General features: G+C 45.6%; 1 protein-coding gene across 1 annotated transcript in view; it reads left to right on the top strand.

Moving 5' to 3' along the window:
• Positions 1-16,845, top strand: part of LOC124616479 (retinal homeobox protein Rx-like) — a 382,811-nt gene that overhangs the window by 107,601 nt on the left and 258,365 nt on the right. The gene's annotated exons all lie outside the window — the stretch shown is intronic.

The raw sequence follows: 16,845 nt of genomic DNA on the forward strand, positions 1-16,845 counted from the left end.
AAATAAAGCAGTGTGTCATGAAATGCTATCAGTAGTAACGAACAACAATCTGAAGAGACATAACAGAACAAAATAAGCGAAATTGGCAGGAAACTTTAAAAGGAAGACCGCAAAATAAAAGCTGCGAATTGTGTGAAAAAAAGTTCTGCAGAAGCAACAAACATCATTTACAAAGCAATCAACAGTTCAAACGCACGAAGCCTTTTTCGGATGGCGAGTTCATTACGCACTGTATGCCAGAGTTTGCAATCAAATTGTGTCCTGATCTGAGAAGCAAATTTGAAAGCATGTCATTATTAAAAGCGACTATTGTGCTGCTCAGTGACTCAGTGACGATCTCACGCAACAACTGAAGACTGCGAGAAAAGTTTTCTTTGGTTTCCTTTGGCAGTCGTTGAAAACTTAGATCACGAAAACACTGCACTAGTACTTATCTGTATTCGTGGAGCTAATGAAAATGTCATCACAGAGGAAGTACTTGGCCTACAATCAATGAAAGATAGAACCACTTATCAGGACTTGCTTGAGTGTTCTGTGGTTTGTGTAGAGAAAAGTGGCTTGTCCTGGAATAAAATGGCAAGCATTACAAGAAATGGGACCAGAGCTGTCAGTGGGAAAAATGTAGGCATGGTTAAGTGGTTAAAAAACAAGTTACAGGCACAAAGCGCAGACAGTGAAATACGGTCTTTTCAATGCATTTTGCATCAGAGGAGCCTCTTTAAAGCTGTATATCCCACTGTTTCTTTGGTGAAGACATGAAAAGCAAGGGCACTCCACCACAAAGAGTTCAAATCCGTTCTTGTCTAGGCAGAATCACCATCACAAGACGCTGTGCTCATGCTGGGTGTCAAGAGCGCATGAACCAGGCGTCTCCATCCCGGGCGATTACCAGCTTCTCTTGGAACCTGCTGAAGTGGCAGACTCAAGATCTTGGTTTGATCAATTGTTCTTCCTCTCGGTCTCTTGTCTTCGATCTTGCCTTCCATGATTATTTTCTCCAGGCTTTCCCCTTTTCTTCTCACAAGAGGGCCAAAGAACTGGAGAAATTTTTGGTTGACACGAGAAGAAACGCGCATGGAGATACTGAGTTGCTCAATAATGGACAAATTTGTTCTTCTTTCAGTCCATTTTATGCACAGCATTCCGCGCCAGTACCAAAGTTCAAATGCATCGATGCGCTGTTTATCTCTGGCTTTAAGCGTCCGTACCTCGCCATCATAAAAGAAGACGGAAAACAAAAGTTATCAAACAATCCGGACATATGTAGTGTTCGTTATTGCTCTGCTCTGCCAGATCTTGGTCAGCTTCTCCAACGCCACCCGCCCTAGCGTGATCCGTCTTCTCATCTCATCTTCACAGCTTCCCATGTCACCGATTTTGACCCAAAATATATGAAAGAGTGCAAGATTTCTAGTTTCTTTAATCGACCTATGAGTTGAACCCGTACTCTTCGATCAATTATCATGAGTTTGGACTTTCTGAAATTGAGGTCAAATGCATGTGATAGACTACTGTCCTTTACTTTCGTTAATAGTTCAGCAGTTCGTCTTCCCGGCTGGCTAAAGGCACGATGTCATCAACAAAGCGGAGGTTGTTAATCGTTTTACCACCAATTGAGATACCTTTAGTCCAATTATCAAGAGCATTCGTAATGACATATTCTCCTTTGTTGTTGTACAGTTGGGGGTAATGAACGTAAAACTGACTGACACCTTTGGTTACACTGAAGAACTCAGATGTGCCACCACTTGTCTTCATAACTGTTAGATGATTATTGTAGAGACTTCTGATCAGTGCTATCAAATGTTGTGGCCCACCGAACTCTGCAAGCACCTGTCACAGCTTTTCCCTGACGACACAGTCAAAGGCTTTTCTACAGTCGAGGAAGCAGGTGACGACGTAAAAACAAAACTCTCGCGATTTCTCGATTCCTCTTATTTGTCATAGGTAGAGTATGTGTTCACGAGTTCCTTTTCCTTCAACAAAACCTCTTTGTTCTGTCAGTATGTGAAGTTGAATGTATGGCTTGAAAGGGATATGAGCGCAATGGTTCAGTAGTTGGAGCAGTTCCTGATTCACCCTTTCTTGTGTAGTGGAGTGAAGAAAGTCTTCACCCAGTCTTCGGACCATTCCCCAGGTTCCCATGTTCCTGTACACGTTGAATGCAGTACATCAACACCTACCTGTCCCATTTCTTTGATCGTCCCACAAGATATACTGCCTAGACCAAGGGATTCTTCATGTTGTTGAGCTGCGTTCTCTATTTCGCTGCGTAAGATTATAGGTTCTAGTGTAAGTTGGTCAAATGCTTGACTTCCCCCTTTTGTCGTTAAACCCAAAGTACAGCTCATCACAGTACTGTTTCCAGCTCGCAACAGCATCTTCCATGTCTCCAGTTGGGTTGCCATTCTCAATATCTACCACTCAAGTATGAGGATTAATTTAACCGGTGAAGCTTTTGAGTTTCTTGGAGAGAACACGTATTTGATTATGTTTGTGATTTTGATCTCATCACATACATCGTTCGTGAAGTGTGATCTGCCCTTTCTGCAATTCCGTTGTATTTCTCTGCACAGATTCTTACATCTGTCTTGATCCTTGGTGGTATGGATACCAGTTTTCTTCAGACTAGACTACTTCTCTCTTCAATTTATTGTAGTGCGGAATGTGATATCCAAGGATGTTTGTCACTTTGTGGTCGTTCTGGTGTCGGAAGAAATGAGAAAATGACATCCTTCACTTGATGGCATGTTTGCGATGCTGGTGCATCTTTATCAGGACTGATGTTATGGAGTTTTGAGGTTACAAGCTCACCAAATTCCCGAAGAACTTCCTCGTTGGTGACTTTTAGTTGTCTTTCTCCGCTCTTCTTGATGGATTTGAGCTTAATCTGTGTTTTCACATCAGATTGTGATCACTTCCACAGTCAGCTCCAGAAAAGGTCTTAAGAGTCCATGACTGAAGTCTTCCAGCGTCTTCGCTCTAGGTTGAAGTCAGTCTGTTTTGTAAATCTATCGCTAGGTGATATCCAAGTGTATACTGGTGTCAGGTGATGTTAGAACATAGTGCCACAGACATTAAAGTAGCGACACAGAATTCTAGTAAGTACATGCCTCGGTCATTTGTCTCAAGGAGACCATAAATTCCAACCAAAGAGTGTAAATGGGTGTCTTCGGTAGCATCTCAGTTTTAGCATTGAAGTCTCCTTGCATCATTGCCTGTTCTTTGATAGGGATCTTGCTAAGGACTTGTTCCAGTTGCTCTGACAACTCTTCTATGCCCTCATCCGATGCTGCAGCAGTGGGAGCATAGATCTGGATGACGTTGAGATTACACGGAGATGCATTCGATTTTATGGAGATGATTCTGTCATTAAGGGGTTCATAACCGAGAACACAGTTCCTCAAATTTCTATTGCAATACGATTTCTGCTTTGATCGCTACTCCATGAAAAATACACAGTGTTTCTTTCTTGGGTCATGAACTGGCCACTTCTTCTCCAGTGAGTCTTCCTAAGCCCGAGAGTATACATGTCATAAGCAGTGATTTCTCTTTCTACTGTAGCAAGTTTTCCTGTCTGAAGTAGCACATTCAATGTCGCAATCTTTCTTACAATGTGCAGGAATAATTTGCACTCTGGTGCTAGTGTAATGACTTTTTTCAACTCTCCTCACCCCCGGAGATGTGACTGGGGGACTTGAAGCTCTGGATAATTTAAAATTGAACAAAGCCATGGGGTTCTCATAGGAAAATTTCAGCTGGGGCTTTCCGTTGTCTTCCTCTGACCTCCAAATCGTGTCTGCTCAGAGACTCAGTTTCTAGCTGGGCTTGGTTACCTAACCTTCCGCTGAGTCGCTCGGCTTAACAGTGGCACCACGTCTAGATAGGAAGTTGGAGAATTGAGGTGACAGAGGCTAAGAGAACTCCTTACTGAGTTCTTGTAACCGCATTATCACCCCTATTTTTTCTTTCCAGAGATCCAAGGTGTTCGCAGAGACGCCCCCAGCTCATTTCCTGGGCTCTAAGGCAGAAAGAGTATGAAGGCGTAATATACCACAACCGTGAGACTTAGTAAAGATTGGGCGAAGTTTTAAAAAGAGTTTTGGCATTGTAGAATGAAATCCTCTTATTTCTGAACACAAAGGAGATATCTCATGTCTTCGTTACAAAAAGCAGTGCGCGAGGAGTGGAGATACGAGACGACACAAAATTGTTAAGGTTTTCATGGCCACAACGCTTGCTCTGCAACGGCCGATTTCTCCACCTGCCCAACCTTCAGTGCCGCTTATGTTCGGTGATACTGGTGTTGATTGATTGTCAATGATTCCAACGTAGACTTTTCCACACATGTAAGGTATGCGGTATATTCCCGACATTGTAAGTGGTTCCGTTTATTCCTTCACTAATGTGAGACACAGTCTGATTTCCTTTGTCGGTTTGTAAACAGTCTTCATGACGTGTTTGCAAAATATTCGGCCGATTCTGTGGTCACTCTGCTAATCTATGGCAGAAATTCCATACCCGACATTTCTTTCTCTGATGTGTGATTTCATCGAGTGCTTGATTCTGTGACACTTCTTATTTAACTGGTGGAGTATCAATGTCTCCTCAGAACGCATTCTAGGTGTTGCATTTCGCGCCTAGCGTTCTGCAGCTCACGTACTCGTCTTTATCACGTTACGAGCCTATTAACAATGCTTCTTTTGTGGCTTGTGTAGTTATTTGATAGTTTGTTTAGATATTGGTCCATGTCTGTCGATTTTCGATATGCGCTGTGTCCGACGTTTCCACGACCTCTCTCGTCCGCCTCCTGTAGCTGAGTGGTCAGCGCGATAAAATGTCAATCCTAAGGGCCCGGGTTCGATTCCCGGATCTACATCTTCATCCATACTCCGCAATCCACCTGACGGTGTGTGGCGGAGGGTACCTTGAGTACCTCTATCGGTTCTCCCTTCTATTCCAGTCTCGTATTGTTCGTGGTAAGAAGGATTGTCGGTATGCCTCTGTGGGGGCTCTAATCTCTCTGATTTTATCCTCATGGTCTCTTCGCGAGATATACGTAGGAGGGAGCAATATACTGCTTGATTCCTCGGTGAAGGTTACTTCTCGAAACTTCAACAAAAGCCCGTACCGAGCTCCTGCAGAGTCTTCCACTGGAGTTTATCTATCATCTCCGTAACGCTTTCGCGATTACTAAATGATCCTGCAACGAAGTGCGCTGCTCTCCGTTGAATCTTCTCTATCTCTTCTATCAACCCTATCTGGTACGGACCCCACACTGCTGAGCAGTATTCAAGCAGTGGGCGAACAAGCGTACTGTAACCTACTTCCTTTGTTTTCGGATTGCATTTCCTTAGGATTCTCTCCGCTCAGGGACTGGGTGTTGTGTTGTCCTAATCATCATAATTCCCATCGATGCACAAGTCACCGAAGTGGCGTCACATCGAAAGACTTGCACCCGGCGAACGGTCTACCCGACGGGAGGTCCTAGTCACACGACATTTACATTTACGAACTCTCGCGACCAGCATATTCAGAAGGGGTAGCTGCTGGCCCTTTTCTACCTGCGTGGTAAATTTTATGTTGGCATGAGGACTATTCACTTGTCTTAGGAAGCCACCAAGCTGTTCCTCACCATGACTCCACACAACAAATGTATCATCGACTTATCTATACCATACCTTAGTTTTGCAACATACGCTTGAAAAGAGCGTGTATCGAAAACCGAAGCACACGGACCAATATATGCACGAACTGTCAAATCATCACCCGAGTCACAAGAGAGGCATGATTTACACGTTCGTAACGTGAACAAGACGAATATGTGAGCCGCAGCACCTCAAACGCGAGGTACGACACCTAGATAGCTTTCTGAGAAGCAATGGTTATTCCAGCAGTTACGTAACAAATGTCACAGAATCAGACATTCGGCGGAGTGACACATCTGAGAAAGAAATGTCGGGTACGGCCTTTGTGCCATAGATTATCAGAGTGACGGACAGAATCGGCCGAATATTGCGCAACACGGCGTAAAATAGTAAAATACTCTGACTTGGATGTTCTTGGTCTAGAGAAGAGCTATCACACACTCTTGTTGAGGGGAGCTGTGAAAATACACAAATTTGACAACAGCTTCAACAAGAAAGATGAATGGATGCTGGATCCCTGTGCTGCAGCAAACGACCGCTGCAGGTAGCAAGGGGAGAACCATGACTTTTATGATCCCGCAAAAGCCTTTGGACGTTGGCGCGTTAGGTACACATAATCTGCGGTCGCGAACTCGACTTCAGTCCACCACCAGCACTGGAGGATGAAGCTTTGACTGTTCTAGCCACTTGTGCAGGCGAAACGTCGGAAGAATCATCAAACAAACGTCGGTCGAAGAACTCGAGACAGGCAATTTGTCATATGAGATGATGTTTTCAGCTAATGTATTTGAGAATTTGAGAAACTGATGGAACTGAATATGGCTTTGCAGGTAAAGGAGTTGTTCGCACAAGAAATGTGGAAGCTTGTAAAATCACAGCCAAAGGTAGACATATTTGCAAAGTAAGCAGCTGAAGGCAACGTCTCTCATTTGACTTTATTAGGAGAACAGAATGCGCCCGTGAGAGTTTCTGTTAACATTACGGATCACCTGCAGTGGGTGGAGGTCGAGGTCACAAAAAGAATTCAGGACTTCAAGAAAACTGAGCCTCATTTCAGATTCTGTTTTGATCCCACCATTGGTATTGACATAGCATCCGAGAACCTTGATCTTGAAATTACTGACACACAGTCAGGTCACACTGTGAAAGAAGCGTTTAATGCTGCGACATTAGTCATCTTTCACAAATATTTGTCTGTTACAAAGTTTCCAAGCATGTAAAAGTTTATTGGAATTATGTTCTATGTAATTGGATCTACGTACATTTGTGAGCGAAGGTTCTCTTGTTTGAAGAGCAGAAGGTGTTATTATAGATATTCCTTGACAAACATTAACTTGCAGGCAGTGATGAGAAACTAAACAAGCGGTCTTACTCCAGATTACTTTTTTAAAAAGAAAAAGACTGCAGGAATGGCTGGTAGCATACTTTTGTCTAATTGAATTGAAGTTTTTGCAGCTATAGATGATATGATACTAGCACAATACATAAAATGATTAAAGGTACCCCAATTTTATTTTACTTATATTTGTTGATTTTTATGATAGAACGTATGTGTCCAAATGTGTGTGAAATCTTATGGGACTTAATTGTTAAGGTCATCAGTCCCTAAGCTTACACACTACGTAGCCTAAATTATCCGAAGGACAAACATACACCCATGCCCGAGGGAGGCCTCGAACCTCCGCCGGGACCAGCCGCACAGTCCATGACTGCAGCGCCTTAGACCGCTCGGCTAATCCCGCGCGGCGATAGAACTTATGCCTTTCCAGAAATGCAAAAGAATGCAATCATTTTAAAAGGTGTGGCACTCCGCTAATATCCGTGAGACAAAAAATCGCCCACTCCTATCGTAAATGAACTGTAGAATCAAATGCGTAGGGTCTTAATTGCTAAGAGAGGCACACGTCATACTTGTCGATTACAGCGCCATGCACTAAGAATGGAAAACAACGGTTTGAGTAAACCGTTTCTTTTTGGCGCAGGATCCTAATATGCATTAAAAAGGGGGTTTTCCCAATTGAAAATACAAAGTCGACGCAGGAGGGGTAATTAGGAAGTGGCCCGTTGTAGCAGAGACACTTGTCCACTTCACTAATAATAATTTTTCTCCTAGAACTTTTTTTCATATGATGTGTCGTTTTCGAGATATTTGTATGTCTCAACTTAGCGTTCTGTATAAGTTCAAAATGGCTCTGAGCACTGTGGGACTTTACGTCTGAGGTCATCAGTCCCCTAGAACTTAGAACTACTTAAACCTAACTAACCTAAGGATATCACAGACATTCATGCCCGAAGCAGGATTCGAACCTGCGACCGTAGCGGTCGCTCGGTTGCAGACTGTAGCGCCTAGAACCGCTCGGCCACCACGGGCCGGCGCTCTGTATAAGTCACGGTTAGAATCTTATGAGGTAATATTATAGCACATCCAGGTGGTCAAGCCTGATATGTTACAAGAACTTGCGCAGTTAGATGCAGATGGTTTTCTTAGCCTCGTCGCTGTCATCAATACTGAGGAAGATGATTACATAAACGAAGATTGTTCCTCGTTTTTCCCTGTATCCCTCGAGTGACTACACTCCTGCATAGGACTTGAGCCAGCTGAATAATTAAGAAATACAGACGGGAGGAAGTCCATTGTCCAAATACGTCTCCGACCCTTTTTCTTACTCCTCTCGGTTTTTTCTTCCTTTTGGCGTCCCGCCGCCGTGCTCTTCCTCGGCAGCTCCAGAGACCGAGTGAGAGGCTGACGAGACGTCGATTGCCCGAGGCCCGGCGCGCAGCGGCACGCATTAGTAGCGCGCTGCCGCTAAAGAGGGCCTGACAAGGTATTTACAAGCCGCTTATCTGCGCACCTCCCCCCCCCCTCCCCCTCTTCCTCCTCCACGCTTGCGGCCGCTCGGCAGCAAAAAACCTGTCCCAGGCTGCCGCATTAGCAACGCCTGCGCCCAGTGACCGACGCTGCCCCGGCGTGGCCGAGCGGAGCAGTTGTCGGACGAAAGATCGTAGGGTCATTCCCTATATATGAATGAATTTCTGCTACCAGCATTCGTCGTGTTTCGAGAATTTTAGGTCGATTCACACCGGACGTGAAACGGGAGGCGATGTAACCGTCGAATGGTTGTATGCTTGTAAATCTGAGATTTTTCCGTGATGTACAAGACACACATGGAGAGGCGTCAGCATCTATGTAAACCATTCCCATACAACGGAAAGTAAGCTGCCTGTTGGCTGCTGTCTCGGGTTCTTCGGCGGACGGCGGACGTTTGTTTCATGATTTTTCTGAGGATTCGCCAGCAACAGTGGCTGGTACTCTCTAAGCTTCACCCTCCGTCGCTAGTAGTGGACTGGAATCGAGCTCGCGGCAGCAAATTATATGTACGTGGTGCGCGAACTTCTAAGGGCTTTTCCGTGCTCATTACGCTGCTCTTCTCCCCTCGTTTCCTGCAACAGTCGTTCGCTGCAGCACGGGAAATCTAGAATCCACTCACGTGGAGGATTCCTTCTTTCTGCCGGCCGGGTGGCCGAGCGGTTCTAGGCGCTACAGTCTGGTTCAATTGGCTCTGAGCACTATGGGACTTAACATCTGAGGTCATCAGTCCCCTGGAACTTAGAACTACTTAAACCTAACTAACCTAAGGACATCACACACATCCATGCCTGAGGCAGGATTCGAACCTGCGACCGTAGCAGTCCCGCGGTTCCGGACTGCAGCGCCTAGAACCGCACGGCCACCGCGGCCGGCTCGCTACAGTCTGGAACCGCACGACCGCTACGGTCGCAGGTTCGAATCCTGCCTCGGGCGTGGGTGTGTGTGATGTCCTTAGGTCAGTTAGGTTTAAGTAGTTCTAAGTTCTAGGGGACTGATGACCTCAGATATTAAGTCCCATAGTGCTCAGAGCCATTTTGATTCCTTCTTTCTTGTTGAAGCTGTTGTCATGTTTGTGTATTTTTAAAGCTTCTCTGAACTGTTAAGTCTTCCTTGCACGCTGTGTGATTCTTCAGCGGATACAGGAGCGAGAAACAAACGCCATTCATGAACACAGAGTTCAGACATTAATTTATTCTACATCTAATATCAAACAGTACAAATAATCCAGAATGAGATTTTCACTCTGCAGCGGAGTGTGCGCTGATATGAAACTTCCTGGCAGATTAAAACTGTGTGCCCGACCGAGACTCGAACTCGGGACCTTTGCCTTTCGCGGGCAAGTGTTCTACCATCTGAGCTACCGCAGGAGGTTCGCAGGAGAGCTTCTGTAAAGTTTGGAAGGTAGGAGACGAGATACTGGCAGAAGTAAAGCTGTGAACACCGGGCGTGAGTCGCGCTTCGGTGGCTCAGATGGTAGAGCCCTTGCCCGCGAAAGGCAAAGGTCCCGATTTCGAGTCTCGATCGGGCACACAGTTTTAATCTGCCAGGAAGTTTCAGTACAAATAATGCAGAACTTTGTTACTATATCTACATCTACATCTACATTTATGCCCCACAAGCCATCAACGGTGTGTGGCGGAGGGCACTTTACGTGCCACTGTCATTTCCTCCCTTTCCTGTTCCAGAACGACTGCCGGAAAGCCGCCGTGCGCGCTCGAATCTCTCTAATTTTACGTTTGAGGTCGATTCACACTGGACGAGAATGGGAGGCAATGTAACCGGCTAATGGTTGTTTGTAAATCTGAGACTTTTCCGTAATGTACAAGACACACATGGAGAGGCGTCAGTATCTGTGTAATCCAGTTCCTTACAACGGAGAGTAAGCTGTCTGTTGGCTGCTGTCTCGGGTTCTTCGGCGGTCGTATGTTTGATGATTTTTCTGAGTTTTCGCCAGCACGAGTGGCTAGTACTCTCAAAGCTTCACCCTCTGGTCAGTTGCTAACAGTAGGTTTGAATATAGAGATATATACATATACAAAAGACTTACAAATCTGTCTCTCTCCAATACAATGTTTATTCAGGAGCTGTCGAGGTCTGGTCACTGTGAAAATCTGTAAATGTTATTTAACTGAGAAACACACAAAATGTGTCCAGTCCATAAATGTTCGAACTTAACTAGACCCGCCGCTGGAGCTCCGAGAGGGGATGCTTGCCTCTTGTTGGCAGCGGCGTAATCATTCGTGGCAACGGCTGTAGAACACGCGGCGGCGTGCATATTGCCGACCGGATAAGCCGACACCACATGAATAAACGGTAGTGATAGCCCTTCTCTACAGTAAGAACTTCCGTATTGGCGAATTTTACTATGTGCTCGGTCTCACGCATCGCGTGCTCCGCCACGGCCGATTTCTTCATCTGCGAAAATCTGCAAATATTCGTTCATCCTGGTGTTGACTGATGCTTTAATCGTTCCAACATACACTTTTCCACATATGCATGGTAAGAGGTATATTTCCGAAATTGCAAGCGGGGCCTCGCGAGGTAGACGCGCGGTCTATGGAAGCCTTGTTACGGTCCGCGCGGCTCCCCCGTCGGAGGTTCGAGTCCTCCCTCGGGCGTGGCTGTGTGTGTTGTCCTTAGCGTAAGTAGTGGGTAAGCTTAGGGACCGATGTCCTCAGCAGTTTGGTCCCATTAGACCTTACCACAAATTTCCAAAATTTTGCAAGCGAGTCCCTTTCCTCCTTTGCCAATCTGCGACACCCTTTGATGTTCTCTGTTGGTTTATAAATAGTCTTTACGCCATGTTGGCGCAGTATACGACCTATTGTGTCCGTCACTCTGGGAATGTATAGTAGAAAGGCCGTACCTGACTTTTTTTATCCAGTGTGTCAGTTCGCCGAGTGTTTGATTCTGTAAGACTTCTTATATAACTAGTGGAGTACCCTCGCTCGTCAGAAGCTTTCCGGGTGTGGCAACTGGCGTCTGAGGTGCTGCGGCTCACAACGAGGGTATTAATAATGCATTGTCAACAAGTGTCTGCGATAACCTTAATTGTTTTGCAAAGAACTTAATCATAATAATAGCGTATTCATACCGAGGTCTAAATTACAAATCCAATATGGTAATCACAAACAGGCTGCGTAAATAATTAACAAGTCGGAAAACTTGATAGGCAAATTTATATCATGTAGGGTATCCATAAAAAAATGTCCCAGTCACAAATGGTAATAATATCAACCGTAAGCGTTGTAGAGTGCTGGTTCAAAGTTTCAATTAGAAAGAAACGAAAGTTGTTTTAGATAAGCGCATGCGCGAGTACTGATTTGTTGTTTTGCCGCTTGGAGCTACACATAAGCGAAAATGGCGACTCCTGAGCATAAAGCTTTTTGTATTCCGCAGTCTGCTAAGAGTGAATCTGTAATTTCAGTTCTACGTGCATTTTGTTAAAGTCTGTGACTTCCTTGTGGCAAAAACATCAGCTGATGGTATAGTCAATTCGAAACGACCTAAAGTGTGTATAAAGGAAAAAGCACGAGACGACCTAAATTGTCTGAAGACGATCTAGACCGTGTCAGAGCATCTTAGCTTCGTTATCCTAAGAAGTCAGCTCAGAGAGCGACTACCCTGCGCGGCATGTAATATGTAGGAAGTTGTAATATATTCCCAGAGTCATCACCTTTAATGCGGTTCTCAGACAGTGTTCATTCGTATGCAGGTCCACCACGGTGTTGCTGAATAGTCTGTGCGCAAGTTGAATGCCATCTTATTTAAAATGAATTGGCTTCCGTTACGTTGGAATCAGACTTGTGTAAAGTCACATCAGCAGAATTTTGGTCACGCCGCGAGGCTATGCACGCGCCTTATTCATCCATGGTAATTACGGGAGCACGTTGTTTACGTTGAGAGCTGCCTGCAGTACACATTCACCAACGATGACCGGGCAACAATTCGGCAGTTCCCGCCATTTGCGTTCAAATCTCGTACTCCTCATAGCCAACCACGATCTGCGCTGTAAGTTACTTCTGATAGATCACGGTTCACCAGACAGGACTCTCTAGGGGCTGTACATTCTACTATATTGTGTTCAGTTGTTTATCTCATGTTATTTGTATTTGCTAAGGAAGATCGAATTACAGACCAGTGATCCAGAATTATTGATTGATGTCGATCTATTTTGTAACAAGGCTACCCCATGTTTAACCTCGTTTTTTAATGGTCAATACGCAGTTTGTAATGGATATAACTGCAGATAATTTTATTAATGAGACAGGAAGGTGTAATGAACAACATTACATCAGTATTTAAGTCATTGGTGGGCTAATACTTATAGCTACTACAAGTCGTATGTTTTTAGGCTGGTAGCACCTCCAAGTACGTGTGACAAAAACAAGCCATCAATACTTATATTCCCCGGGATGCAGTTCAGGTGTTGAAGTATGGACGCGTAGACGCTAAACGTTTAGCCTTTACCAACAGGCGTAGTGCACTTGCGTTAGTGGTGCAGTTACGCCCATGCAGAAAACATCAGGTCGTAAAGTTTCTGACGTGCTTGTGGAAAGATTGTTCGACGCAGAGAAAAAAACAACCAACACATTGAAATCTGTACGTACTAAGGTATCTACGCTTGTACCCGTTTACATCCCGTATATTTATTCCATTAATCTGCTGCTCGTGCGTTGCTTGTTAGTGCCTTCCTCCTGTCCCTTATTACATCATTAACTCTAACCGGAAATACCTAAAGTAGAGCAGATTATTCCCGACACCCTAACAACCAGGAACAGGAGATTTTCAGGTAAGATTTCTTTTATCTGCTAATAGGGAAGTGGTATCAGACTGGACAGTTAATTCACTTAATTAAATCTTATCGTCTCACCTTACAAGGGTTACATGTTTCCTTTAGACGCACCGCATACATAATCCTACTTGGCTTAGCCCAGACACAGCCAAGACATCTGTATTGTGATGAAATTGGCTGCTGCCCCTAAACAATAAAAATTGTCAAGTGCTCAATGTGAATACTAAAACAAACGTTAAATATCGGTTACTCAGTAAATCACACTAACTTACGGTTGCTGATTCAACAAAAAATCTAGGGAGTACAATTACGAACAACTTCTGTTGGTACCATCACACAGAAAATGCTACGGGGAAGATGAATCAAAGACCGCGTTTCACTGGCGAAACACTTAGACTATGCAATAAACCTACTGAAGAGACGCTTGATTGTCCCTTTGAGCCCTGCTGTGTGACAGCAACCCCTTAACACATGTGCCTGCCATCCGCGAACAAGCAATGGACTCCCTGCAACATTCTATGAAATCCCACATCACTGGACAAAGAGTAGCAGCAGCCGTAGTATGGACTGACTGTCCCCTTCCTAGATTTCTATTAACATCACAATTTAACGGCTGCGTTTCGGGCGGTGCCTTGATCGGGAAGCATGGACTGCTGACGAATGGTGTCGTACCGTATTCCGTGACTAACAGCCTTTTCTGCACTGCCCAGTCTGACAGTCATCGACGACAGTGGTGGTGACCTGGGGAGAGGTCACTGCAATTTCAGTTCTGGTGTCAAGGTGTGAGGAGCCACTGGTATAGCTTCAAGTCATGTGGCAACTTTGATGGCACATCGTTATGTGTGGACGTCCTGCATCCTCGTGTGTTCACTCATGATGCCATTTTTCAACAGATCAATGCTCGTCCACATATGGCACGTGTCTGTATAAACTGAGTGCGTGACGTTGATGATAATGTTTGGTTTGTGGAGCGCTCAACTGCGCGGTCATCAGCGCCAGTACAAAGTCCCAGTTTTCACACAGTCCTTGTTTTTTATTACAGTCCAATCTAGTCACTGTCACAAAGGATGATGAATATGACGATGAAATGATGAGGACAACACAAACACCCAATCCCCGAGCAGAGAATATCCCCAACGCGGCCTGTAATCGAACCCTGAACCCCGGGATCCTGAGGCAGCAACGCTAGCCACTAGACCACGGGCTGCGGACATTGTGCGTGATGTTGAAGAACTAACGTGGTCAGCAATGTCTCCAGATCTGCCCCCATACGACATGTGTGGGACCATCTCGGGTGTCAACTGTATCCCTTTGCCAGTGCCTACGAAATGAATGACCAGTTACAACATTTGTTAACCAACTTGCCTCGGGGGAGGATACAATGGCCTTACTAAATCCCTCCTAATCAACTCAGTCCATGCATCCAGGCCAGCGAGAGTCCAAACCCATACTGATAAGAAGGCTCATAGTACCAAGTTCTTTGTAAATTGGATTAGTTTTTTAATCACAGAAATAGCATCACATACCCTCTGAAGCCGTGAAGTTTCGTTTCTTCTTCCCCATATGAGTGCTTCACTTTTGTCAGGCAGTGTAAGTGAAACACAGTAACGTGTAGCGTACCTGTGATCATAACGTCGTCCTACGTCTCGCTGTTGGACCAACCACGAATACAAAATAAGACTAATTGCAACACATACATATGTACTGAAGCTGTATTTTTTTCTAGCGCTCCGCGTATGAACGCAAGGAAAGGAAAACTGCTATGTTGTACGCTGTCTGCCACTGACTTCACGGTGGTTTGCAGAGTACGGATGTTGATGTAGACTTCCTTGTTCATTAATTTCAGTAACTTCAGTCAAATTAAACTACATAGTTCCAGAGATCTTTCCAAGTGCCAGGCATCTATGATGCAGACGGAAGTGACGACTGAAACCTTGTGCAAAGGGTCACAGGTTCGAATCCTGCCTCGGGCGTGGATGTGTGTGATGTCCTTAGGTTGGTTACGTTTAAGTAGTTCTAAGTTCTAGGGGACTGATGACCTCAGATGTTAAGTCCCATAGTGCTCAGAGACATTTTTTGAACCCGGGTCGCCTGCTCACTAGGCAGATGCGGTAACCACTACGCCACCCTGGCACCACAGCGGCTTTACACAACTGCACAGACTACGCTAGCACATCTGGCTCCTCAATCCAAATTCCAAATCACGTTTCAGCCCATATGGTATTCCCTCTAAGCTCGAACACCTTTGCAGAGGAACAGCGCCTCAGCATAGAACCAAACAGGGTATCCTAACTCAAACCCACGCATAAATGCTTTAATGAAATGAAAATATATGGATTCTCAGACCTTTTCAAATCTCAAACATCTATCTATCACTTGAGACTTGTCCCGCAGCCGGCCGTGGTGGCCGAGCGGTTCTAGGCACTCAGTCCGGAACCGCGCGACTGCTACGGTCGCAGGTTCGAATCCTGCCTCGGGCATGGATGTGTGTGATGTCCTTAGGTTAGTTAGGTTTAAGTAGTTCTAAGTTCTAGGGGACTGATGACCACAGATGTTAAGTCCCATAGTGCTCAGAGCCATTTTTTGTCCCGCAGTTACGCAGGGTCAGCCATCGTTAATCGGATTTGGCATGTTAATGTTTAAGGGGTGGCCGGATGCCCTTCCTGCCGCCACCCCCGTACCCTCCGGGACGGAATTAGTGTACCCCAACTATATGCGTCGAGCGTAATCCATGGAATAGTGCGAAAGTGTTCAGATGACTGCGAGCCGTGCAACTGAGGCGGAACATGGGGACCAGCCCAGTATTCAACTAGTGGGATGTGGAAAACCGCCTAAAAACCACATCCAGGCTGGCCGGCACATCGACCCTCGTCGTTAATCCGCCGGGCGGATTCGATGCGGGGCCGACGCGCCTACCCAAGTAGTCTCATTTTGTGCGTTATTGTTCGTTTCAATTGTTCGTGGCGGGCGTCACCTGACGCCCGTTGAAGTTCGTTATTGATCCATTCACTCAGTTTTTTTGTTACAGGGGGCAGCTAACCCTCTGACCGAACACGCTGAGCTACCGTGCCGGCACTCTCGGCTACCCTGGCGGGTCAAATCTCAAACATCTATGATGTGTATATGCACACTGAAGCGAGGAATGAAAAATTTTGTATGTGTACCAAGGCACCGAGACTCGCATTCGGGAGGACGACGGTTTAATCCCGCGTCCGGCCATCCTGATTTAGGTTTTCCGTAATTTCCCTAAATCGCTCCAGACAAATGTCGGGATGGTTCCTTTAAAAGGGCGCGGCCGACTTCCTTCACCGTCCTTCCCTAATCCGATGAGACCGATGACCTCGCTTTCTGGTCTCCTTCCCCAAAACAACGCAACCCCCAAGGCACCGAGTGACGTGGCGCACAGGTTAGCACAATGGAGTCACATTCGGGAGGACGACGGTTCAAACCCGCATCCAGCCATCCTGATTAAGGTTCTCCGTGCTTCTCTACATCGCTTCAGGCAAATGCTGGGATGGTTCCTTCGAAAGGGC

Source organism: Schistocerca americana, chromosome 5 (assembly GCF_021461395.2).
Source record: "Schistocerca americana isolate TAMUIC-IGC-003095 chromosome 5, iqSchAmer2.1, whole genome shotgun sequence".
Lineage (NCBI taxonomy): Eukaryota > Metazoa > Arthropoda > Insecta > Orthoptera > Acrididae > Schistocerca > Schistocerca americana.